General features: G+C 50.0%; 1 long non-coding RNA gene across 4 annotated transcripts in view; it reads right to left on the reverse strand.

The window, feature by feature from the left end:
• LOC140393038 (uncharacterized) overlaps positions 1-27017 on the reverse strand; it is a 76047-nt gene that overhangs the window by 38397 nt on the left and 10633 nt on the right. The window contains exons 1-3 of one of the 4 annotated variants that reach the window (XR_011935471.1): positions 7051-7182; positions 3046-3239; positions 503-623 (exon numbers count right to left, since the gene is read on the reverse strand). This is a non-coding gene — a long non-coding RNA (uncharacterized lncRNA). Of the gene's footprint in view, positions 1-502; positions 624-3045; positions 3240-6225; positions 6359-7050; positions 7183-27017 lie in introns of those variants that run through there. The other 3 variants (XR_011935477.1, XR_011935473.1, XR_011935475.1) reach the window with 3 other exon arrangements.

Below are 27017 nucleotides of genomic sequence, written 5' to 3' on the forward strand. Positions count from 1 at the left end.
TCAGATAAAGTAAAACTATATTTTAGAAAATACACATATGGTTAGCAAGTTAAAAGCTTGAAGAAACCGACAATTAATTGGCCCCATGCACTACACATAATGACGTGGTTATTGTGCAATGATAAGGTCTTCCTTCCTAGTCAGCCTGCAGTGATTTGTAGCATATTGCCTGGCTGAAAGAAATGTAGCAAAGTTTGGACTTATTTACGAGCTTTTAAATAACACGCCTATTGTTACTACTTGGAAATGAAGAGCAGACGTGTTCTTGGACTGCCAATTCTCAAGCAAAAGCAAGTATTTATTGTCCCCAACTGCTGTGTTTACCAGTTCGCAGAAAGAAAGTTCCTGAAGATGCAATCAGGTCAGATTCTCCTGGAGAAATGACCACATATACCAGCTTTCAAGTTGGCACCTATGAAGCTCCTGAAGTAGGAGGAAAGGCATTCAGGAGGGTGGGCAGAAAGATGACCAAAAACAGAGGAAGAGAGTGAAATTTGCAAACCTCCCATCTGTAAATCTTGAAACTGAGTATTTTCTGTCATGGATGTGGAATTTGGTAAAACTGATCATTTCTAGAACCAATCCGTCCAAATATGTTCTTCTTTCTTTCTGTTGTGGTAGACCTGTTATGATATAGGAACACCTATGGGTATTATTATATACAACATAAAATAAAAGCGCAAAAATGTTGGATAAACTCGAGCAGGCCCGGCAACATCTGCGGAGAGGAGCTGCGTTAACATTTCGGATCTAAATGATCCTTCTGCAGAACTGAAGTGGGTGAGATCTTGTGGCTTTTTATTCCAGCGGGATCTCCCGGTCCTGCCATCGGCGCACCCATGCCGCGTGTTTCCCGGCAGCGTGGATTCAATGGGAAATCCCATTGGTAACGGCGGGACCAGACGATCCCACCGCCAACCAATGGCGGGCCATCTGCTGCCATGCGAAACACGTCGCTGGGAGGTCAAAGAATCTCACCCATTGTTGGAAAAGGGCGGAGGAGGTGGGGCAGAATAGGAGGCCAGGAATAGGTCGGGGCAAAGGAGAGGTGGACTAATTTGTCATGGGCATAAGACAAAGGAGTGTGTTAATTAAGGGATTGTCATTAAGGGATGAAGAGTGTTAACCATGGCAAAAGGGAAGATGGCGGAATGGGGTAATGGGAGCAACTGGACAGCCAGGGATGGTTGGCCGAATGGTTATTTTTGGCATTCGGGTGATGCCATGTTCAAATGCTATACTGGAGCTGCATTGAAGCCCAGTGATGGTTTTGAGAATCCTGAGGGTTGGGTAACATGGGAAGAGCCCATGATGATGTTAGGGGCTGGTTTAGCACAGTGGGCTAAACAGTTGGCTTGTAATGCTGAACAAGGCTAAATATAAATAGGATCAAAATACTCTGGATGCCAGAAGTCTTCAATTCCCGTACCGGCCTCCCCAAACAGGTGCCGGAATGTGGCGACTAGGGGCTTTTCACAGTAACTTCATTGAAGCCTACTTGTGACAATAAGCGATTATTATTATGAAGCTCAGGCCATTTCAACTCTCTTTTGAGTTTTGAACAACGATCCTTATCCTGAAACATTAACTCTGTTTCTCTTTCAGCAGATGTTGCCAGGTCTGCTGAGTATTTCCAGCATTTTGTGTTTCTATTTCAGACTTCTGGCATCCAGAGTATTTTGATCCTATTTATATTTAGCACTGCCGACTCTCGCCAGAAACCAGATGCGTTTTTGCGACAATGACTTCATGGTCATTCATCATTCGACTCTTAATTCCAAATTTTCAAACACAAATTTCGCCATCTGGCATGGTGGGACTCAAACCCAGATCCCCAGAGCATGACCTGGGGCCTGCTGGATTACTAATCAAGTGATAATACCACCACACACACCACTGCAAGTGAATCTTGGGAAGGCTATTTGGGATTGGGGACTAAGAGGTTGGAGGCAGTGGATAGAAGATCGCCAGACGAGTTGAGGCCAGTGACAGACATAGGATGAATGGCTTGGTGTTTGGTGGGGGTCATGGTCCAAGGGGAGGTAGAAAGAAGAGTTGGAGAGTTGGTGTTTGGCTTTTCCTAGGTAGAGGTTGGTTCTCTGGACAACAAAGCTTTGACAATGACGTCAAGGTTGAGAGGACGGAATGTTACCAGTTCAGAGGGAAACAGGTGAAAGTGAGTGAGGAGAGCGCAGAAAAGATCTAGAGAGAATAAGAAGCATGATGGAGAAGTCCAAGTCGAAGGACAATACTGGCCTGCTGTGTGGAGAGAGTACCGCTGACCATGAAACGGGTGTGGAGTCAAAGCAAGTCAAAGGATGAACTCAACATTGAGCAAAGCTCAAATTTCTTTGAGTTGGGGGCGTGCGGGAATAAAGTTGAGTCCGTTGCTAAAGACAGATCATTCAGGGTCAAAGGGGAAAAACAGAGGCTCTCTTGAATAAATGGCAAGAGGTGAAATTGGACAAAGGAATGGGGTCAGAAGGGAGAGGCAGAAGGATCCGGAGGTTGTGAGTTGGTGAAACTTGAAATCCTTAATACCTCAAAGGAAGAAGTAAAGTTTTTTGTTAAAGCCCCCAGATGAAACATAGGATGGAGTGAAACTGCAAACCATGAACTGAGAGTGAGTGTGATTGTGATGAAGAGCAAGGTCGAGTGTGCACGTGGTGGTTGTTCTGACACCCTGGGCTAGTGCACGGTCAATTCCAGCCCCGCTTTACCCAGAGTCACAACATAAGTAAATTAACCAATAATTCTGAGAAAAATACCCAACCTATTTCACCCTTGGCGGTGTAATAATTACAGTCACCGGGTTTGTAAATGTAAACACAATTACTGATTATCTATAACAAGAATATAATGAAATATGTAGCAAATACAACTGTTTAGTTATTATCTAATTCCCAAATCTCCACTTTTACTTGCCCCCCACCCTCTACACAAACACACAGGACAGACAAACACAGAGGGGAGGAGAGTGGTGAAAATCACAGGTAAAAGGGAAAAAAGATCATTTGTTTCAGATGGTTGTTTCCAGCACCTTACTTCTCTTCAAACGTTGTATCCAGTTTGAGGGTTTACTGTAGATTCATTCAGGCCTTTGTAGTTTCAAAAATACAGGCCCCACGGCCTTTTTGGAGAGAGAGGGTCCTGGTCTTTGTTTCCAGCCTGCAATGGCTTTCCTGTGGATTCATTCATTCAATTTCTCTGCAGCTCTAGAAATATAGCACTCAGCCTTTCTGGAGAAAACACAGAGGAACGAGAATAAGACATTTTCCCGGTGCTGCAGGAGTCAAACTGAGCTCCTTGGGCCTCTGAAAATCATGCCACTGAGATAAGATCCAATCACCACCCGTTACCAGGTAGAGCATGGCCAATTCATTGGCCACCAGTCAATCAATCAATCCAAGTCCCACCCAATCTCTCTCTCTGGTGCTGAAAAGTCTGAAGCTCCTGTTCAAACTAACAAAGACCAGCAGAATGTTGTGTCCTGTAACTTCTGAATTCCTCCTTCTCTGTGCTGCTTGACTTAAATATACATGTCCAATAATCAGCCATGGATCAAAAATGGTAAGGGCAGAATAAAGGAATGGGGAATTAAGACAATAAACAGGAAGGACCCTTACACAGTAAAAGATGGAGACTTGTGGGCGGAGCAGAAATTCAGGTAGCTAGGGCCCAAGCTAGGGACTTGAGATAATGGATCCAGACAGTAAAGTAATAGATGGGGCAGAGGATTGGGAAGACTCCTGTTAGAGGGGAGTGGGTAGCTGGGGGTCAGCTAATAATAATAATCTTTATTGTCACAAGAAGCCTTACATTAACACCGCAATGAAGTTACTGTGAAACGCCCCTAGTCGCCACATTTTGGCGCCTGTTCGAGTACACAGAGGGAGAATTCAGAATGCACAATTTACCAAACAGCACATCTTTCGGGACATATGGGAGGAAGCTGGAGCACCCGGAGGAAACCCATGCAGACATGGGGAGAATGTGCAGACTCCTCACAGAGAGTGACCCAAGCCGGGAATCGAACCCGGGACCATAAGACCATAAGACCATAAGACATAGGAGCGGAAGTAAGGCCATTCGGCCCATCGAGTCCACTCCGCCATTCAATCATGGCTGATTTCAACTCCATTTACCCGCTCTCTCTCCATTGCCCTTAATTCCTCGAGAAATCAAGAATTTATCAACTTCTGTTTTAAAGACACTCAACGTCCCGGCCTCCACCGCCCTCTGTGGCAATGAATTCCACAGACCCACCACTCTCTGGCTGAAGAAATTTCTCCTCATCTCTGTTCTAAAGTGACTCCCTTTTATTCTAAGGCTGTGCCCCCGGGTCCTAGTCTCCCCTGCTAATGGAAACAATGGGACCCTGGCGCTGTGAAGCCATAATGCTAACCACAGTGCTATCATGCTGCAGGAAGAAGATGTGTATCCTTCTGATGTCCAGGGCAGCACCTCATGATCCTTACAAAACATTTAAATAACGAATAAAATAAAAACTCAAGAGCCTTAGATAATGAGCGTGATTCAACCGAAAGAAAATCTATGTCCAGTTTTGGGCACGTTTTGTGGGGTGTTTCTTGGTGGTTGTAATGCTAAGGCCCCGCTATTCAACAGCACTTTGCCGTTTCTTGGGCCCCGGGAAGTTTCTCTCCAGCAAGACCGCACTTGACGAGGTAAGCCCAACAGGAAAAGCTCCTCGCAGATTGGGCTGCCATTTTGTCTGGATGCCCCGATCTTTCCCCCCCACCCCCTTTCAGGCCCCCCCAAAACAGTTTTCAACCATCCCCTCACAACATAAGTAAATTAACCAATAATTCTGAGAAAAATACCCAACCTATTTCACCCTTGGCGGCGTAATAATTACAGTCACCAGGTTTGTAAATGTAAACACAATTACTGATTATCTATAACAAGAATATAATGAAATATGTAGCAAATACAACTGTTTAGTTATTATCTAATTCCCAAATCTCCACTTTTACTTGCCCCCCACCCTCTACACAAACACACAGGACAGACAAACACAGAGGGGAGGAGAGTGGTGAAAATCACAGGTAAAAGGGAAAAAAGATCATTTGTTTCAGATGGTTGTTTCCAGCACCTTACTTCTCTTCAAACGTTGTATCCAGTTTGAGGGTTTACTGTAGATTCATTCAGGCCTTTGTAGTTTCAAAAATACAGGCCCCACAGCCTTTTTGGAGAGAGAGGGTCCCGATCTTTCCCCCCCCCACCCCCTTTCAGGCCCCCCCAAAACAGTTTTCAACCATCCCCTCCCCCCAACTCCAGGAACACCCCCTCACCCCGTCTACCTTGTAAGGTCCCCTGTCCAGGTCCCTGGCAGTGCCAACTTGACACCGTGGCGTGCCAGGGTGACACTGCCAAGGTTCCAGGATGGCAGTGCCAGGGTGCCACCCTGCCCTGTTGTCGACCACCCAATGATCTCTAATAGCCTTGGAGACCATCCCCAAGTGCCATTATGACTGGTCCAAGTTTATGGAAACCAGTACTAAATGGCCGTTAGGCTCTGGGCTCCAGGAGACTCCCGCAAACGTATACTTAAATGAGCCTGATGGCTCATTTAAATATGCAGATCTGGATCTCGACGAGGTCTCTTGCGAGATTCAACGGCCTCAGCCCGTCACCAAGTCAGACGCGACAAGGCGACTAAATTGCGCCAATGTTTTTTGGTGATTGCGCCGGTTTTAACTTATTATCATGGATTTAATTTCTCTTTTGCTTTGTCCATGTCATATTTAGTCTCCTGTTACTGTTCATTATCCAGAAATCAAAGATGACCCAGGCAGAAACATCTCCCTGACAGCTATCAGTGGCACAAGGAGTAATTTTGCTTGGGAAGATGGCTGATTGTGTGATATACAACTTTGCAAGAAAGGAATTCCCCATAACTGACACCTTTCCCACTGCACTCGTCACCAAGAGGAATCTGCTTGGAATGAGAGTGAGATGCTGGCCCACTTATCCCACCACCAACATTTGCTGTCCAATGTACCGGGTCCCCTTCTGTGCACTGGTGAAGGACTCAGAACACACAGTGAAACTGTGAAGGTCAGCTTTGGACAGCAGGCAGCTGTGGGATTTAACTGCATAACCTTCGAGGAGGAGACAGGTGTTCTATTGCTGAAGCTACTGAGGCTTGTTTCGATACAGCTTTTGTCTTTGGAAGCAGATTGTCCAACACATATGGCCACGTACCACTTCAGTAGTTCTTGTTAGGAAGAAACAGTTCTTTCAATCTGCATGATCGTACTTTGTGAGCACAAATAGAAATGACATTCAGTGATCCTGCTTTCCGATGAGCTGCCCGACAAGTGCCCATAGACTAAAATCATTAACCAGTTTTTGAGTACCGGTTTGTGTTAAGTGTTAACAGGATGTAAAATAGGGCCAATAGAGATCATTTGGACTGTGCTTTCTGTGCAATAATTGCAAGCGGGCTTTGCAAAATCTCAAACAATAATATGAGTTTGATTTATTGAGGGAAAATGTCATCAACTTTGGTTGCAAGGGCTATTTGGTCAATGCAAGTGTGAATTGTTACTTTTACTTAACGCGCCCCTGTGCAAATGCAATGCTGCCTAGGAATTGTGTTAAGAAATCAGCAGTTTTCTGTTGGAGCTCAGCGTGTGTGCACTGATGTTCCCTTTAAATAATGTCCTTGTCAAAAAAGATACCTATTAACTGCGATATACTCTGCAGTGTTAGGGACAGTCTCGTTAATGTATAAGAGGTGCAAAGGCACTTTGAGATAAGAGATAATCAGCTTGGTGAACTATGTGTCCGAAGAAGAATCTTCTGCTTTAACTGTTGAGCATTTTAAATGAATAACTTTGCTTATTTATTAAACCTCACAACAATAAAACTATAAAAAGTTTTACCAATGGTCAAACATCAGCTTTACAGTTGTCATCCACAATAAAAGTCAGATGCCAAAGGTAAACAATATTGCTTAGTAAAACAAGTTGTTTTTCTTGTTGCATATAGTATAAACCTCGAATTTCCCAAGGATATCAGAAATACCTTTCCTACTCAGCTGCGGCCCACACCTACTTGTCTTTCAAGTTGTTGCTGCCGCAATGTCTTTATTCACATTGTAGATGAGGTGTCACCTTCATCGCAAGACTTTAATAGTCACTAGTCTAACATTAGTAACATTGACCTTTGAGCCTCATTCTCAAAAGGCTTGGTCATTTACTGATTTCCTGCCAAGTGTAATTAAAATTCACTGGCCAGTTCTTGAGTTACTGTGCCAACAATGTGTGACCTTTTCTAGTTAAATTAATACTTCTTAAATTAACCTTTGGCCAGTTACCTACAAGCTAATAGTCATGCACAGTGCTCTTTTATGGTCTCCTTCCTGCTACTCTCCTAACTGAAAGTAACCTCACTGTCTTTGGCAAGATACATAACCTACAAATTAAACGTAACCGTTGAATGGGTGGAGTTATTAATATCAAAGAAGGATCAAAATCAATAAGACTATCTTCTGTAGTATTTGAATAAATCTTTATTGTGGTATGGTCTAAAACAGACCATAAAACCAATGTGTATGGTTATCACCTACTATCACATTTTATTCTACTATATTGTAATACATTATTGCCCAAAGTACTCCAAATAGCATTAACCAATGTCAAATAATGCAGTAACATGAGGTAAAAAAGGATGGACATTAAGCTATCTAAATGCAACAAAAGGGTCCAGCATTTTCCACTTTTTAAATTATCCATTGGCTCAGAATTTGCTGGAAATGTTTAGTATAATTACGGTAGAAAGGTGGATTTGTGCGGTTTATTTATCGAAGAATTCACATGTCATGATTTACACTGAACCGTCACAATGTGCAAGTTCCTTCAATTGTTTATATCTCGAAACATCATTTAGTTCATTAACATAGCTCCGCCTCTGATCACAAAAAAACAGAAATCTGTTTTGAATGAGTGTAAATTCACATTCTGTAGCATCTTCGATGCAGGAGGGCCCAAAGTATTTCTGGAGCTGCAGCAAATTTCTTGAAGCGTTTTTGTTTTTAATTTCACCTCTCTGGGACTTGCGTATTTTCGATGATTTGAATCCTTTTTTAGGTCATCTAAGTATGTTGGGCGGGATTCTCCGTCCCAGCAGCCAGCCAATGGGGTTTTGCATTGTCGGCATCCCAGGCCGTCGGGAATTCTGCGGGCGTGAATGCACTACGGGCGAAACGGAGGATTTCGCCGACAGAAAATCCAGCCCGTTATATGAAAAAAAGCTTTGACAATGCTATTTTCCTAAACGTGCGTGGCCACTGGTTTGTGCTGGTTTTATCAGCGTAATCAGTCATAAGTCACCCAATTCAGTTTCAAGGACGGCAGATCTTTGAGTGCACATTACATTGAGCATAAATTAATTTTCCATGATCTTTAAACATTGGGCACGATTCTCCGGAGAAATGTCTCAGTGAGGTAGCGAGCAGGAATTGCCACAAGCGTCTGGGCGCTCGGCCCAGCGAGGCCGGCAATGCTATTCCACGTTAATCGGTCAACGTAACGAGGCCTCACGGCAACTCGCCACAAATGAAGACTCGCCAGCTGATTCACCGGCACCATGCTCGCTAGCCCCCCGCTAATAAGGTCGAGCAGCACTTAAGCTGCACTTGCTCAGCCAACCCCAGCCAGCTCGCAACAATGGCGTTCAGGAGACTGGCCCCAAGATTCGGGGAAGCTGACCTGGGGAGGCTGCTAAACGCCGTGGAGGCCAGGAGGGATGTCCTGTTCCCCTGAAAATCCTGGAGAGTGAGACACAGGGCAGCCAGTGATGCCTGGGACGAGGTGGCAGCAGCAGTCAGCTCGGGGAGTGTGACCAGGAGTACTGGCCTCCAGTGCCAGAAAACGGTCAACGACCTACACCGGGCCGCGTGAGTGAGTAGAAATTAATGCTCCCCCCCCCCAACCAAGGGAGATCCACTCCCCCCCCATCCCTCAGGCGACCCCGAACCCTCTTTCCACCCACTCCCCCTTCAACCCTCCCTCCACCCCCTTCAATCCCCCTTCCCTGCACAACCTCCCCTCTCCCCACCACCACCACCACTGTGAGCCATGAGTGTGATGAACAATGCCCTCTCTGTATCTCCACAGGAAAAGCTCTCCCACAAGAGGGGGCCCAGACTGCCAGACTGGCAGTGGGGTACCGGCCTTAAGAATCTCCGGGCTGGATTCTCCAATTCTGGGGCGATGTCCCCACGCTGGTGTGGGAACGGTGGCGTTTTGCGCCAGAAAAACTGATGCAAAATGGCCACCGATTCCCCGTTTTGCTGGGGGCTCGCAGGATGGCAGCGTAGAGCACCCGGCTCTAGCTGCCGATATGGCCCGGAAAATTGCCAGATCTCTGGCCACGCATGCCCACGGCGGCACCTGCAGTGTCTGCACCATGCTGCATGACACCGGCCGCTCGTCGACCCGGCCCACAAAATAGTCCCCCCCCCCCCCCCCCCCTCGGCCGGCTCGCATGCCCCGGACCACCCCTGCACAGTGCCCCCAGACCCGAATAATGTCCCCCCATGCCTGCGGATCAGCCCTACCCCGACTGTGGCAGCACTGGACAGAGTTCACAGCCGCCAAGCTGAGTTCCCGACGGGTGAGAACACACGTGTCCCACGCCGTCGAGAACGCGTCCGGTCGGGGGCGGAGCATCGCTATGCAGGCCTCAGGCAATGTCCTGAGGCCGTCGATATGCCACGCGGCGCACTCCGAGAGTACTCCGCTTTGGAGGGGGTGCAGCATCGCGAAAGCGGCACCACCCCCGATTTGGGGAGAGACTTGGATTCTCCAGCCAGTCGCCGAACGCGATTTCGGAGTCATCGACCGGGGAATTCAACCCCTCATTCTCTTGACCTGGGGCATCCCGGCGATGGTGGAGAAATTCTGCTGCCCGGGCATCTTGTTGGGCTTGGTCCATATCAAAGATAATTAGTCTTCTGCCCAGGCAAATAGGGCACCCGTGACATGCCGCGTGCACCTGTAGGCTATGGCCTGCGAGATGCCACACAGGTCCCCGCTTGAGCTCTGGAATGATCCCAAGGCATCAAGGTTCAGGGCTGCGGTGACTTTGATGGCCACCGGGAGTGGGTGTCCTCCTCCACGTGGTGCCAAGTCCGCGAGGACATGACTCTGGTGCCGCACCATCTCCTTGTTGAGGCAGAGCCTCCTGCCATCCATCTGCCCGCCATCTGCTCGAATGACCAGCGACGTCTGTACACCCTGGGCCGTTTTGGGACTCTCCCTCTGGGTCTGTCACTGGCCTGATGGGTGGCCAGGACCTCAGTGTGGGGGCGGAATCCGGCACATGGGTGTCTCCGGCGTCTTGCCACATCGCAAGCACCAGCATCACTAGGGCAAGGTCTGCGTCCAACATTCCTGCCATAGCGTTCAATATGTGTACGGCATTGGGAGGGGGTGTCAGACTGACAAACAGCGGTGGCTCCCACCGCGGGCCCCTCCATTCCTCCACCCTATCCCTGTAACCCAGTAACCCCACCTAACCTTTTTTGGACACTAAGGGCAATTTAGCATGGCCAATCTACCTAATCTGCACATCTTTGGACCATGGGAGGTAACCGGAGCACCCGGAGGAAACCCACGCACACACGGGCAGAACGTGCAGACTCCACACAGACAATGTCCCAAGCCGGGAATTGAACCTGGGACCCTGGAGCTGTGAAGCAACTGTGCTAACCACTGTACTACCGTGCTGCCGGACAGTCGGCCCCTCTAACAGAGCCACAAATGCTGCATCCTGCTCCATGACTGGGTGATCCTTTTACAGATGCAGATGTACAGTTTGTAGCCGGGTGCCCATGGATACAAAACCCCAAAGGTGTCCACCACGGGCATCTGATTCCCTGCAGGGAAATGAGCAGCCTGTCTCCACATTATTGAGTAGCACCACACCGGAGTGTGAGGAAGAACAGGAAAGCACACTCAGTTGCGCAAAGGGTTTCACTTGGGTGCCTTCATTAATGTCAGTGTCATGAGAATAACTTTCTTGCAATGAAGCCGTTTACCTTGGCCAACTGCTAAGATACATGTAGTTCTTAGTGCCCCATTGCACATTGACTATTAGGAGCTGAATGAATGTGAACTCAATAAACGTGGGGGTTAGAGTGTGAGAGAGGATGCAGCTAGTCTTTATGTGAGAAAAGGAGATCTGGCTGTTGAGATGAGCTTGTCTGAGGTGATATCTACACTCAGCGGTGCCCCGCTGCCAAAGGGAAACAGCTAAATGCCCCACATTGTGAATCTTGACTGAATGAGGGCTGTGTGGACTTCCCTGGCATGCAGGTCAGTCTGCATAGATATCAGCAGAATGGGCGTGCTCCACTGAGCAATTGTCAGCTTCCTCCTCTCCTCAGGATGCTGAGTATTCAGCTCCATCTTGCTCCACCAGTTTCACTGCTCCTCTCTGTGGGGCCAGTTTGTGCAGAGCGAAGAACGTCATCACGATACAATTACCTTTGAAGGGCCATATTGGAGGGTGTCCCAAATGCTGGCCAGAGGAGGTTCACAAGAATGATCCTGGGAATCAAGGACTTGGCATGTGAGGACTCTGGGTCTGTAGTCGATGGCATTTAGAGGGGTGAGCAGGGATCTAATTGAAACTTACAGAATACTGAGAGGCCTGATAGAGTGGACGTGGAGAAGATGTTTCCACTAGTCGGCGAGACTAGAACTCGAGGCCACAGCCTCAGACTGAAGGGACAACCTGATGCACAATCAATTACTCTCGAGACAAGGTGAGTCATAACTAAAGGCTTTAATCAGCTAGAACTGTACCCAGCAGCTTCGATACAGAAAGTGAAGGCTGCTGGGATGGCATTGGTTCTTATACCCCGCCTCTCAGGGCGGAGCTATGTACATTAGCCAATGGTAGACTCCTAGGTCTAGCCAATGGTCATCCACCTCTCAGGTACTGCAATACCTGGTATTACCACATTCACCCCCTGTTAAAAAGAACCCAGCGGGGTGATGGCCAACGTTACTGTCGCCTTTTGCATGGTAGGACCAGGTATGGAGGTACCGTGATGTCGAGGGTAACAGAAAACGTTTTTTATAGTGCAGCAATCAGTCGATCGGGTGGCCTGGTCATCCTTCTGGAGCGTCTGGACTTCGGCGATGATCCTGGTGGGGGCCCCAGCGGTTGTGGCTCCGGGAACGTGGTGTCTTCCTCCCAGGCAGCTTTGTCACCCCTAGGCGGCGTTGTTGGGGCGAAAAGTGAGCATGGGGAGGGGCACCTGTAGGGGGCGTCGGTGGCTGTTCGGCGCTGGGTAGGGACGGCGGCAGTACTGACCCTCCGGTCAGGTGCTTCGGGGAGGGTGGGGTTTGGGGCAATGGTGCGGGGGCGCGTGGGGCTCCGGCGGGCGCCAGGTCCCGAAGGGAGACCGTGTCTTGGCGGCCGTCGGGGAACGCTACGTAGGCGTACTGGGGGTTGGCATGCAGCAGGCGGACCCTCTCGACCAACGGGTCCGACTTGTGCTCCCTCACATGTTTCCGCAGCAGGACGGGTCCGGGTGTCGCTAGCCAGGTTGGGAGCGAGGTCCCGGAGGAGGACTTCCTGGGGAAAACAAGGAGACGTTCGTGAGGTGTCTGGTTTGTGGTAGTACAGAGCAGCGACCGGATGGAGTGAAGGGCCACTGGGAGGACTTCTTGCCAGCGGGAGACTGGGAGATTCCTGGACCGAAGGGACAGCAGGATGGTCTTCCAGAGCGTTCCGTTCTCCCTTTCTACCCGCCCGTTTCCCCGGGGGTTGTAACTGGTCGTCCTGCTGGAGGCGATGCCTTTGCTGAGCAGGAATTGACACAGTTCGTCGCTCATAAAGGAGGACACCCTATCACTGTGTATATATGCGGGGAAATTGAACAGTGTAAAGATACCCTGGAGGGCCTTGATGACGGTGGTCGTGGTCATGTCCGGGCAGGGGATGGCGAATGGGAACCGGGAGTACTCATCAATCACGTTCAGGAAGTACGTGTTACGGTCGGTGGAGGGGAGGGGGCCCTTGAAATCCATGCTGAGACGTTCAAAGGGACGGGAAGCCTTTATCAGATTCGCTCTCTCTGGCCGGTAGAAGTGCGGTTTGCACTCCGCGCAGATTTGGCAGTCCCTGGTGATGGACCTGACCTCCACGATGGAGTAGGGCAGGTTGCGGGTCTTAATGAAATGAAAGAAACGAGTGACCCCCGGGTGGCAGAGGTCCTCGTGGAGGGCTCGGAGGCTGTCCACTTGCGTGGTGGCACAAGTGCTGCGGGACAGGGCATCAGGGGGCTCGTTCAGCTTCCCGGGACGGTACAAGATCTCGTAATTGTAGGTGGAGAGTTGTATCCTCCACCACAAGATCTTGTCGTTCTTGATCTTGCCCCGTTGTGCATTGTTGAACATGAAGGCCACCGACCGTTGGTCCGTGAGGAGAGTGAATCTCCTGCCAGCCAGGTAATGCCTCCAGTGCCGCACAGCTTCCACAATGGCCTGGGCCTCCTTTTCGACCGTGGAGTGGCGAATTTCGGAAGCATGGAGGGTACGGGAGAAGAAAGCCACGGGCCTGCCCTCTTGGTTGAGAGTGGCGGCCAGAGTTACATCAGACGCGTCGCTCTCGACTTGGAAGGGGAGGGACTCGTCGATGGCGCGCATCGTGGCTTTTGCGATGTCCGCTTTGATGCGGCAGAAGGCCTGGCGGGCCTCCGTCATGGCTAGGATGGCTAGACGGTTGGTGCTAAACACGCATTTATCCTTATTGTAGGTCAGATTAAGGATATTCGCGGTCTGGAGAAATTTTCGGAGGTTGGTGTCGTGGTCCTGCTGGTCATGGCCGCAGATGGTGACGTTATCAAGATGCGGGAACGTTGCGTGTAAGCCGTACTGGTCAATCATTCGGTCCATCTCACATTGGAAGACCGAGACCCCGTTCGTGACACCGAAGGGAACCCTTAAAAAGTGGTAGAGCCACCCATCTGCTTCGAAGGCAGTGTACTGGCGGTCACCATGACGGAGGGGCAGCTAGTGGTAGGCAGACTTGAGATCCACCGTGGAGAAAACCTTGTACTGTGCAATCCTGTTTACCAGGTCGGCTATACGGGGGAGAGGGTACGCGTCCAGCTGCGTAAACCTGTTGATGGTCTGGCTATAGTTGATGACCATCCTATGTTTCTCCCCGGTCTTTACCACCACGACTTGAGCCCTCCAGGGGCTGTTGTTTGCTTCGATGACCCCTTCCTTCAGCAGCCTTTGGACCTCGGACCTGATGAAGGTTCGGTCCTGGGCACTGTACCGTCTGCTCCTGGTGGCGACGGGTTTGCAATCCGGGGTGAGGTTCGCAAACAGGGAAGGCGGGTCGAACTTAAGGGTCGCGAGGCCGCAGACAGTAAGGGGGGGTATGGGGCCGCCAAATTTAAAGGTCAGGCTTTGTAGGTGGCACTGGAAATCCAGCCCAAGAAGGGTGGCTGCGCAGAGGTGCGACAGAACGTATAGGCGGAAATTGCGGAATTCCCTGCCTTGGATAGTGAAGTTCGCGAGGCAGAACCCCTTTATCTCCACTACATGTGACCCAGAGGCCAGGGAGATCCGTTGGTTTACGGGATAGGTGACAAGAGAACAGCGCCTTACCGTGTCGGGGTGGACAAAGCTTTCCGTGCTCCCGGAGTCGATCAGGCATGACGTCACATGGCCGTTGATGGCGATCGTTGTGGTGGCTTTCGCTAGCGTCCGGGGCCGACTCTGGTCCAGGGTAACAGAGGCCAGCTGCAGCAAGGGGGAGTTTTGGTCGGGCAGTGTGGAGTCGGCTGTGCTGGGGGCTTGAGGCCCCATCCAAGATGGCATCAGCCACGGGTCGCACATGGAGTCCGGGGATGCAGAAGATGGCGGCGGCGAGGGACAAAATGGCGGCGCCCACCCATCCAGTGTGGTGGCCGGGGGGGCAAAATGGCCGCTGCCGTGGGTCGCACGTTTCTTGGGGATAGAAGGGCGACGGTGGGCCTTGGACGGCCGGGACCTGAAAAAAAGGCTGCCGATAGTCGCTGGAGACTGCTGCCACGGCACGGCCCTGGCAGAGCGCGACATAGTGGCCTTTCTTGCCGCACCCTTTGCAGGTGGCGGTGCAGGCCGGGCAGCGTGCGCGGGGATGATTCCTGGCCGCAGAAGAAGCAGCGTGGCCGGCCGTGAAAACGGGCCGTCTTGCCTCGCAGGCCTGCGGGGTTAGCAGGAAAGTCTGGGGGCTGCCGCGACGGGGTGCCACGCAGCCCAGGGGGGCGCCGTGCGTCCGGGAGCAAAAGCCAGTGCGTTTTTGTACGCAACGTCCATGGACCCTGCCAGGGCCTGTGCCTCAGTGAGGCCCAGTGTGTCCATTTCAAGGAGCCTTCTGCGGATGTCGGGGGAAGTCATACCTGCCACGAAAGCGTCCCAAATTAAAAGCTCCATGTGCTCGTTCCCCGTAACTGCTGGGCAGCCACAGTTTCGGCCCAGCACTAGTAGTGCCCGATAGAAGTCTTCCAGGGTTTCTTCTGGGCTCTGCCTTCTAATTGCCAGCAGGTGACGGACGTAGACCTGGTTCAGAGGACGGATGTAATGTCCTTCTAGCAGCTCCATAGCTGCAGTATAGTTCGCCGCCTCTTCGATCAGAGGGTAGATCGCAGGGCTGACCCGTGAGCGTAGAAGGTGCATTTTCTGCCTTTCCGTGGGGGTGTCGGCGGCCGTGTCGAGGTAGCCCTTAAAACACGCCAGCCAATGCTTGAAAATAGCAGCGCAGTTGTCTGCGTGGGGGCTGAGCTGAAGGCACTCCAGCTTGATACGGAGATCCATCCTTTCAGAAGTAATAGCTGATTAAATTGATGCTCAATCAATTATTCTCGAGACAAGGTGAGTCATAACTAATCGGCTTTAATCAGCTCGAACTGTACCCAGCGGCTTCGATACAGAAAGTGAAGGCTGCTGGGACGGCATTGGTTCTTATACCCCGCCTCTCAGGGCGGAGCTATGTACGTTAGCCAATGATAGACTCCTAGGTCTAGCCAATGGTCATCCACCGCTCAGGTACCGCAATACCTGGTATTACCACACAACCCTTTAAAACTGAGATGAGGAGGAATTTCTTCAGCCAGAGGTTGGTGGACCTGTGGAACTCTGCCGCAGAAGGCTGTGGAGGCCAAATCACTGAGTGTCTTTAAGACAGAGATAGATAGGTTCTTGATTAATAAGGTGCTCAGGAGTTATGGGGAGAAGGCAGGAGAATGGGGATGAGAAACATATCAGCAATGATTGAATGGCGGAGCAGACTCGATGGGATGAATGGCCTAATTCAGCTCCTATATCTTATGGTCTTACAGTGTCAATTCCTCGAAAAAGAAAACCAGTCAGGTGGGTTTAAATTCCTTGACATCATTGAGCTGAAAGCCATTCATTCAATTCTCTTTTAGATTGATTTTACTGAGCTGTGATTGACAGCGTCCGCACACACACACACACACAGCTGTCAGCAGTGTTCCTTAGTGGCTGAGTAACTCTGAAGTGCTCTAACTGCGATGTTTATATGCATCAAGCTTTCATTGACAGGTCCTGGACCATTTCAAACAGAGTTAAGTGCTGCCAATTTCCAGCTGACCACTTTAACATCACTCAAGCGTGAAAGGAGATGAATTGAGAGCACTTTTTGGAAAGGTTGTTTTATGCAGGGGTCTCTTAGGTGGGGTTTGTTTATTTAAAGGGTCTCTGTGTGGGGGGGGGTCCCTCTGTTTAGGGGGTCTCTGGGGGAGTGCGTCATGTTATCCCCCATACTGGAGGGGGAGGATGGAACCCAGAAATTCTAAGTGTGGGGGGCTGAATTGTGCAACAGGGGAGTGGGAGACTGAATTGCGATGGGGGTGGGGCCAGCCACAGGAACATTGTTATCAGGCCTCCCGTTCAAAATGGCAGGCCGATAGTGGGATTCACTGGGGAATCAATCCCTCCCAATCCTCATCATGCATCAATTTGCATGGCAAAGGATTGGGAATCCCCTCCTCATTTGTACAATTCAGCATTGGTGGGAGAACATCGTTGGGATTTTCCACTGCCCGACGCAGATATCGTAATTGGCGATCGGGCGGAGAATCGCTGTTTACGACCAAATCAGGGGTGACATCTGTTTTGGATCCTCCACCCCTCCAAAACGGCAAATGGCTTCATCGAGGAGTACGCCGCATGCTGTTGGGACGGTCTCAGGACGTTACCTGAAGGCCCTCCCATGATGCTCCGCCCCCGATGGGCTGAGACGCGGGACATGTGTGCTCTCAGTTTTCGTAAACCCGGCTTGCTGGTGCAGACTGTGTCCAGCACCGCTACTGTCGGGGGTGGGGGAGCTGCGCTTCTGGCTGGGGGTGATTCGGTGAAGGCAGGGGGGACTGATGGGGGGTGGCCCGGGGGTGGCGAGGGACTGTCCAGGGGGCAGGTCGCCATGTTGTACAGCGCAATCGCTGCAGGTGGTCGCCGTGCGCATGCACGGCCATGGACCCATGGACCATGGCCATGGACAGCAATTCTACAGGTGTTTATATCGGGAAGGCTGTGCATTCTACGTGACGCGGCTGCTAGCCTCTCACCGGTTGGAGCATCGGTGCCGGGGCCTCGCCGATTTTTTTTGTTGTAAAACCAGACACTTCCTCCGGACACAGGGCGTCATTCTCCGACCCCCCGCCGGGTCGGAGAATGGCCGTTGGCTGCCGTGAATCCCGCCCCCGCCGAAGTCTCTGGTACCGGGGATTGGGCGGGGGCGGGAATCGGGCCGCGCCGGTTGGCGGGACCCCCCGCTGGATTCTCCGGCCCGGATGGGCCGAAGTCCCGCCCAGAAATTGCCTGTCCCGCCAGCGTAAATCAAACCTGGTATTTACCGGCGGGACAAGGCGGCGCGGGCGGGCTCCGGGGTTCTGGGGGGTAGCACGGGCCGATCTGACCCCGGGGGGTGCCCCCACGGTGGCCTGACCCGCGATCAGGGCCCACCGATCTGCGGGCGGGCCTGTGCCGTGGTGGCACTCTTTCCCTTCCGCCTCCGCTACGGCCTCCACCATGGCGGAGGCGGAAGAGACTCTCCCCACTGCGCATGCGCGGGAAACTGACAGCGGCCACTGACGCTCCCGTGCATGCGCCGCATTTCCGCGCCAGCTGGCGGGGCAACAAACGCCATTTCCGCCAGCTGGCGGGGCGGAAATCCCTCCGGCGCCGGCCTAGCCCCTCAATGTTGGGGCTAGGCCGCCAAAGATGCGGAGCATTCCGCACCTTTGGGCCGGCGCGATGCCCGTCTGATTGGCGCCGTGTTTGGCGCCAGTCGGCGGACATCGCGCCGTTGGGGGAGAATTTCGCCCAAGGTCTCTTAGGCGCAGCTCTTGACTCAAGGGCATTGGGTGAATAGGGTGTCTGGATATTTAAATGTGATGAATGGTTCATTTAAATATTATATCTGGATCACGCCCAGTGAGGGAGTGATTTAGGCCTCTTCCTGGATTCATCCATTGCACCCGGCTCCATGCCGAATGCAATGTGTTCACTAAATGGAACCCATTTATAGCTGCATGGCTGGAAGAAAGTTCAGTCAGGGAGGATGCAAATGGCCTTGCAGCAAGGCCTAAAAACTATCCTTTTCCCTTGGCTGGCTGCAACCCACTCACCATGTCTGGTGACACACCAGATGCAGATCCCAAATCACTACTCCCTCAAAGGTATTTCCATGACCTCAATCTGGGCTGATGGCTGTTATTTGGTGACAATCGGTGGAATTCTCCATCCCAGGGTACCCGGATCACGTTCACTGATGGGATGGAGAATTGGGAGTCAACGCCAGGAATTGACCTGATCGCGATGCTCGGACCGTCTGCTGGTGGCGGAAACGACGTCCATGCCACAATCCAGCAGGAGCATGTAATAAAATCCATTTAGCTGGCCCGGCGCCCTATGCCTTCCGTGATTCTCCGGTCCCTATGGCTGGGAATCATGTGTGCCTGCGTTGTTTGGCCCACCACAATGTCCACCATGCCAGGGCCACACTGATAGAGTCCATTTGAGCCCATTTGAGCACCACCCCACCACCTCCCCCCAACAATGCACTGCATTCCTATACTTCCTCTACCAGAACCCCCCCCCCCAGCACGCCACCTCACAGGGCTCACTGTAATAGGGAGATCACACCAGAGGGACTCCTGCTGTAGGGGCACCCGCAAGGGACCCCTGTAATAGGGGCACTCTGTAATAGGGAGACCCCCCACATGGATTCCTGTAATGTGCCCCACAGGGACCCTTATAATAAGGGGACCCCACACAGGGACGCCTGTAATAGGAAGATGGCCCACAGAGACCCCTTACAGGGACCCCTGCATTGGGTGACCTCCCATTTTGGGATCCCTGTAAGAGAGGACCCCCACAGGGACACCCTGTCTAAGGATACCCCTCCCCAAGACATCCCCCCCCCACACAGACATCCCTCCCCAGAAAAGAGTCCCCTGTCTGGAAGCTAGTCAGCAGTCCAGACAGGGGCAGTGAGGAGAATTGCAGCAGTAACATTTCCCTCAAAGCTTCACGTTCCCATTCCTGGAAGGAGCCCAGTTGTGACCTGCATCTGGTTCCCACAGATCCATTAACTGCAAGCCATTCATAGCTTTCTCGTAGTGGTTTGTGATTGACAGCTTCTACAAACCATCTGCAGCTTTGATTCATTCTACCTCCCTTCATGGTTCAGTGACTTTAGGAGTGAAACGCCAATGTTTGTAAACGTTGATCAAATCATAGAGTCCTAAGTGCAGTGAAATCACATGCTTGAGTGATTGGAATGCACTCAGTGCTTGGAATGCCCTTACCTCTCTTTGATGTGCTCTATCTTTTAAGGCAAACACTATTGTTGGGGATGATCGCCAGACGGTAATTCTACTGACTGCCTGTGGGGCCCCCACTTTCAGAGTCATAAAGAACCTGATGGACCCTATGGATCCAGACGTCAAGACATTTCAAGAGGTAGTGGTGCTCGTGGCAAACCATTACGACCCCAAGACGCCAGTTATCGTACAGAGGTACTGATTCAATATGGCCAAGAAGACCCCAAGGGAGTCCATTTTGATGTGATTGTGCAAAGTAGTTATCACAGAATCACGGAATCACAGCATAATACAGTGCGAACGTTGTCCTTCGGCCCATCAAGTCTGCACTGATAAATGAAAGACACCTGACGTGCCTACCTAATCCCATTTTCCAGCACTTAGCCTTGAATGCTCTGACGTGCCAAGTGCTGATCCAGGTACTTTTTGAAGGATGTGAGGCAACCCGCCTCTACCACCCTCCCAGGCAATGCGTTCCAGATCGTTACCACCCTCTGGGTAAAAATGCTTTTCCTCAAATCCCCCATAAACCTCCTGCCCCTCATCATGAACCTGTGTCCCCTCGTAACTGACCCTTCAACTAAGGGGAACAGCTGTTCCCTATCCACCCTGTCCATGCCCCTCATAATCTTGTACAGCTCAATCAGGTCACCCCTCAGTCTTCTCTGCTCCAGCGAAAACAACCCAAGCCTATCCAACCTCTCTTTATAACCTAAATGTTCCATCCCAGGCAACATCCTGGTGAATCGCCTCTGCACCCTATCCAGTGCAATCACATCCTTCCTATAATATGGCGACCAGAACTGCACACAGTACTCTAGCTGTGGCCTCATCAAAGTTCTCCAACATGACCTCCCTGCTTTTGTAATCTATACCTCGATTGTTAAAGGCAAATGTCCCATATGCCTTTTTCACCATCCTATTAACCTGCCCTTCTGCCTTCATAGATTTATGGACAAACATACCAAGGTCCCCTCGTTCCTCAGAACTTCCAAGTGTCAGGCCATTCATTGAATATTTCCTTGTCACATTACTCCTTCCAAAGCACATATTTGCTTCTCAACCTCCACAAAGCTTAATTTGATGCCCCCTCAAGATATCATCACTCCTTTGGGGGGAAATTGAAATTGTTGAAGTTAACCAAACGTTTAAGACATGGCAGGAGATCTCAGACCCGTGTCATGCTCCTCGTGTGCGATGTGGGAGCTTAGGGACACGTCCACTGTCCCTGGCTCACTCACGTGCATGAAGTGTGTCCAGTTGCAGCTCCTGTTAGACCGCTTGACGGCTCTGGAGCTGCGGATGGACTCACTTTGGAGCATCCGCGATGCTGAGGACGTCGTGGATAGCACGTTTAGCGAGTTGGTCACACCGCAGGTGAAATGTACTGAGGGAGATAGTAAATGGGTGACCAAAAGACAGAGCAAGAGTAGGAAGGCAGTCAGGTGTCCTCTGCGGTCATCTCCCTGCAAAACAGATATACCGCTTTGGATACTGTTGAGGGAGATGGCTCACCAGGGGAAGGCAGCAGCAGCCAGGTTCATGGCACCGTGGCTGGCTCTGCTGCGCAGCTGGGCAGGAAGAAGAATGGCAGGGCTATAGTGATAGGGGACTCAATTGTAAGGGGAATAGACAGGCGGTTCTGCGGACGCAATCGAGACTCCAGGATGGTATGTTGCCTCCCTGGTGCAAGGGTCAAGGATGTCTCGGAGCGGCTGCTGGACATTCTGGGGGGGGGAGGGTGAACAGCCAGCTGTCGTGGTGCACATAGGCACCAACGATATAGGTAAAAAACGGGACGAGGTCCTACAAGCTGAATTTAGGGAGCTAGGAGTTAAACTAAAAAGTAGGACCTCAAAGGTAGTAATCTCAGGATTGCTACCAGTGCCCCGAGCTAGTCAGAGTAGGAATGTCAGGATAGAGAGGATGAATACGTGGCTCGAGAGATGGTGCAAGAGGGAGGGATTCAAATTCCTGGGACATTGGAACCGATTCTGGGGGAGGTGGGACCAGTACAAACCGGATGGTCTGCACCTGGGCAGGACTGGAACCGATGTCCTTGGGGGGGTGTTTGTTGGGGAGAGTTTAAACTAATGTGGCAGGGGGATGGGAACCGATGCAGGAAGTTGGGAAGTAGTAAAAGAGGGACAGAAATAAAAGGCAGTAAGGGGGAAAGTGTAAGGCAGAGAAGCCATAGTCAAAAATCAAAAAGGGCGACAGTACAAGGTACAGTGACTGAGGGGAGCTCAGTGAATAGGACCAGGAATACTAAAAGAAATAAAACGGGAAGTGAAAACATTAATGGTAAGCGACGTGGCAGGTTGTTACAGGAAGATATGGGTTCGACGACAAGGAAAATTAGGAGAAAGGTTAAGAGGAAATATAACTTAGGAGAGGTTACTGATCAAGGTGTTAAGATTCAGAACAGAGGTAAAATAGCCAACATAAGTGTACTTTACCTGAATGCTCGTAGTATTCGGAATAAGGTAAATGAGTTGATGGCGCAAATCATCGTGAATGACTATGATTTAGTGGCCATTACTGAAACATGGTTAAAGGATGGTCACGGCTGGGAGTTAAATATCCGAGGGTATCAAACTTTTCGGAAGGACAGAGTGGATGGTAAGGGAGGTGGTGTAGCTCTGTTATTTAAGGATGACATCCGGGCAACAGTAAGGGATGACATCGGTGCTATGGAGGATAAGGTTGAATCCATTTGGGTGGAAATCAGGAATAGTAAGGCGAAAAAGTCACTGATAGGAGTAATCTATAGGCCACCAAATAGTAACATTATGGTGGGGCAGGCAATAAACAAACAAATAACAGATGCATGTAGAAATGGTACAGCAGTTATCATGGGGGATTTTAATCTACATGTTGATTGGTTTCACCAGGTCGGTCAAGGCAGCCTTGAGGAGGAGTTTATAGAATGTATCCGCGATAGTTTCCTCGAACAGTATATAATGGAACCTACGAGGGAACAAGCGGTCCTAGATATGGTCCTGTGAAATGAGACAGGATTGATTCAGGATCTCATAGTTAGGAGCTCTCGGAAGGAGCGATCACAATATGATGGAATTTAAAATACAGATGGAGGGTGAGAAGGTAAAATCAAGCACTAGTGTTTTGTGCTTAAACAAAGGAGATTACAATGGGATGAGAGAAGAACTAGCTAAGGTAGACTGGGAGCAAAGGCTTTATGGTGAAACAGTTGAGGAACAGTGGAGAACCTTCCAAGTGATTTTTCACAGTGCCCAGCAAAGGTTTATACCAACAAAAAGGAAGGACGGTAAAAAGAGGGAATATCGACCGTGGATATCTAAGGAAATAAGGGAGAGTATCAAATTGAAGGAAAAAACATACAAAGTAGCAAAGATCAGTGGGAGACTAGAGGACTGGGAAATCTTTAGGGGGCAACAGAAAGCTACTAAAAAAGCTATAAAGAAGAGTAAGATAGATTATGAGAGTAAACTTGCTCAGAATATAAAAACAGATAGTAAAAGTTTCTACAAATACATAAAACAAAAAAGAGTGGCTAAGGTAAATATTGGTCCTTTAGAGGATGAGAAGGGAGATTTAATAATGGGAGATGAGGAAATGGCTGAGGAACTGAACAGGTTTTTTGGATCGGTCTTCACAGTGGAAGACACAAATAACATGCCAGTGACAGATGGAAATGAGGCTATGACAGGTGAGGACCTTGAGAGGATTGATATCACCAAGGAGGTAGTGATGGGCAAGCTAATGGGGCTAAAGGTAGACAAGTCTCCTGGCCCTGATGGAATGCATCCCAGAGTGCTAAAAGAGATGGCTAGGCAAATTGCAAATGCACTCGTGATAATTTACCAAAATTCACTAGACTCTGGGGTGGTCCCGGCGGATTGGAAATTAGCAAACGTGACACCACTGTTTAAAAAAGGAGGTAGGCAGAAAGTGGGTAATTATAGGCCAGTGAGCTTAACTTCGGTAGTAGGGAAGATGCTGGAATCTATCATCAAGGAAGAAATAGTGAGGTATCTGGATGGAAATTGTCCCATTGGACAGACGCAGCATGGGTTCATAAAGGGCAGGTCGTGCCTAACTAATTTAGTGGAATATTTTGAGGACATTAACAGTGCGGTAGATAACGGGGAGCCAATGGATGTGGTATATCTGGATTTCCAGAAAGCCTTTGACAAGGTGCCACACAAAAGGTTGTTGCATAAGATAAAGATGCATGGCATTAAGGGGAAAGTAGTAGCATGGATAGAGGATTGGTTAATTAATAGAAAGCAAAGAGTGGGGATTAATGGGTGTTTCTCTGGTTGGCAATCAGTAGCTAGTGGTGTCCCTCAGGGATCAGTGTTGGGCCCACAACTGTTCACAATTTACATAGATGATTTGGAGTTGGGGACCAAGGGCAATGTGTCCAAGTTTGCAGACGACACTAAGATAGGTGGTAAAGCAAAAAGTGCAGAGGATACTGGAAGTCTGCAGAGGGATTTGGATAGGCTAAGTGAATGGGCTAGGGTCTGGCAGATGGAATACAATGTTGACAAATGTGAGGTTATCCATTTTGGTAGGAATAACAGCAAAAGGGATTATTATTTAAATGATAAAATATTGAAACATGCTGCTGTGCAGAGAGACCTGGGGCTAGTGCATGAGTCGCAGAAAGTTGGTTTTCAGGTGCAACAGGTGATTAAGAAGGCAAATGGAATTTTGTCCTTCATTGCTAGAGGGATGGAGTTTAAGACTAGGGAGGTTATGCTGCAATTGTATAAGGTGTTAGTGAGGCCACACCTGGAGTATTGTGTTCAGTTTTGGTCTCCTTACTTGAGAAAGGACGTACTGGCACTGGAGGGTGTGCAGAGGAGATTCACTAGGTTAATCCCAGAGCTGAAGGGGTTGGATTATGAGGAGAGGTTGAGTAGACTGGGACTGTACTCGTTGGAATTTAGAAGGATGAGGGGGGATCTTATAGAAACATATAAGATTATGAAAGGAATAGATAGGATAGATGCGGGCACGTTGTTTCCACTGGCAGGTGAAAGCAGAACTAGGGGGTATAGCCTCAAAATAAGGGGAAGTAGATTAGGAGGAACTTCTTCACCCAAAGGGTTGTGAATCTATGGAATTCCTTGCCCAGTGAAGCAGTAGAGGCTCCTTCATTAAATGTTTTTAAGATAAAGATAGATAGTTTTTTGAAGAATAAAGGGATTAAGGGTTATGGTGTTCAGGCCGGAAAGTGGAGCTGAGTCCACAAAAGATCAGCCATGATCTCATTGAATAGTGGAGCAGGCTCGAGGGGCCAGATGGCCTACTCCTGCTCCTAGTTCTTATGTTCTTATGTTCTTACTCCAGTAGCTGACTTCTTAACTAATAATGCAAAGCCTCCTCCTCTTTTACCCCCTTTTCCATCTTGGCTGAAGTTTCAATGATGGCTGCTATATCACAATTCCATGTGTCAATCCTCATCTTTAATTCATCCGTTTTATCTATTATACTTCAAGCAATAAAGTAGAGGCCATCTAGCCAAGTCTTACTCCTCCCAACAGCACTAGCAAACCTGCCAGTAAGGATGTTAGTCCAGTTATGGTTCAGATTTAGACCGTCCCGCTTGTGCAGGTCCGACCTTCTCCAAAAATGGACTCTGGGCCATTCCTACCCGAGATACTTCAGGACCACCTTGTATGCGGAGTAAATAATATGGCGACCCAATGAAAATTGCTGGCTTAGGTGCTGCTGGACCTTAAAAAAGGCCATTGAGATCTCCCTCTCTCAGGGAAAGTGTGGAGACGGGAGTCCAGGAACTCCAGGGGATATCAGGGATGGAGGTAAATTGTGTAGGACTTCTCCCTGTTCTGGTGCACAGCGGACTGGGACTAGGACTGAGACCCCGAGATCCTGCCCTGGCCCAAACACCACCGGGACTAGACCCGTTGGTCAAGGGCTGCTACGACCAGTCGGGACATCTTCCGGAATCAACAGTGGACAATCCAAGGGGTGCGGCACTTGTGGCAGCGGAGTCGCAGGGATAGGAAAGCACAGGTCAGCCAGCAAACTCGCCACACCACCCGGAGGAGACACCAGCCCAGAGACCAGGACCCCCCACTTAAAATGACCTTATGATGAGGAATGTGTGCAATTGAATTGCATTGCCGCGCCACGAGTTGTTCCCATTAGGATTACCGTCCAGGTGAACAGTCGAGATGGATTTGGACAAGGGGGCTGCAATTTCGGTAATCAGGAGACAGACTTTTAAGAGAATCAGTACTGGAGTTCAATGATTGTGTTTGCGGGACACCGAGGCAAGGCTAGCAACCTATACGGGGAAACCCCTAGCCCTAGTGGGTACGAGAATGGTTTAGGTAACTTAGGCTGTCGCCAATAGGGCCTCGGACTGAATCTGCTGGGCCGTGACTGGCTACAACGCCTTCAGTTGGACTAACAACAGATCTTCTGGATGTGCACCGCAGGACACTACGAAGTATTGGGAAAGTACCCTGTAGTTTTCCAGGAAGGTCAATGTTAAGGGAACTGTGGCCAAACTATATGTAGACTCTGAGGCCCAGCATAAGTACTTCCGGGCCCAGCTGGTCCCCTATGCACTGCTGGCAGAGATGGCAGACGAACTCAGCTAACTGGAAGGCTCGGGATCATCCGACCTGTACGGATCGCTGATTAGGCACTGCTGGTAGTCCCGGAACTAAAACCTGACAAACTGGATGCTTGTGCGGTGATTACAAGTTGACCATCAACAAGGCCGCCTCTCTGAACAGGTACCTGATGTCGCAGACAGAAGACCTATATGCAAATTTAGCCAGAGGTCATTCTTTTTCCAAGCTCGACATGAGCGATGCCTATCTCCAGCTGGAGCTGGATTCTGATTCCAGGCGTTACGTAACTACTAATACCCACAGGGGTCGTGACGAATACACAAGACTGGAGTGTCATCAACTTGCACAAAATTTCAGCATGTTATGGAGAACATTCTGAGAGGGCTATCGTGTGTGGTGGTCTACTTGGAGTCACAGAAAGGGAGCAACTTAGCAACCTGCAGTAGGTCATCAGCTGATGTTCCGAGTGTGTCCACCTCAAGAGAGGAAAGTGCATTTTCTACACCAAGAAAGTCATGTACTTGGGGTATCGT

Source organism: Scyliorhinus torazame, chromosome 2 (genome assembly GCF_047496885.1).
Source record: "Scyliorhinus torazame isolate Kashiwa2021f chromosome 2, sScyTor2.1, whole genome shotgun sequence".
In the NCBI taxonomy this organism is placed as follows: domain Eukaryota; kingdom Metazoa; phylum Chordata; class Chondrichthyes; order Carcharhiniformes; family Scyliorhinidae; genus Scyliorhinus; species Scyliorhinus torazame.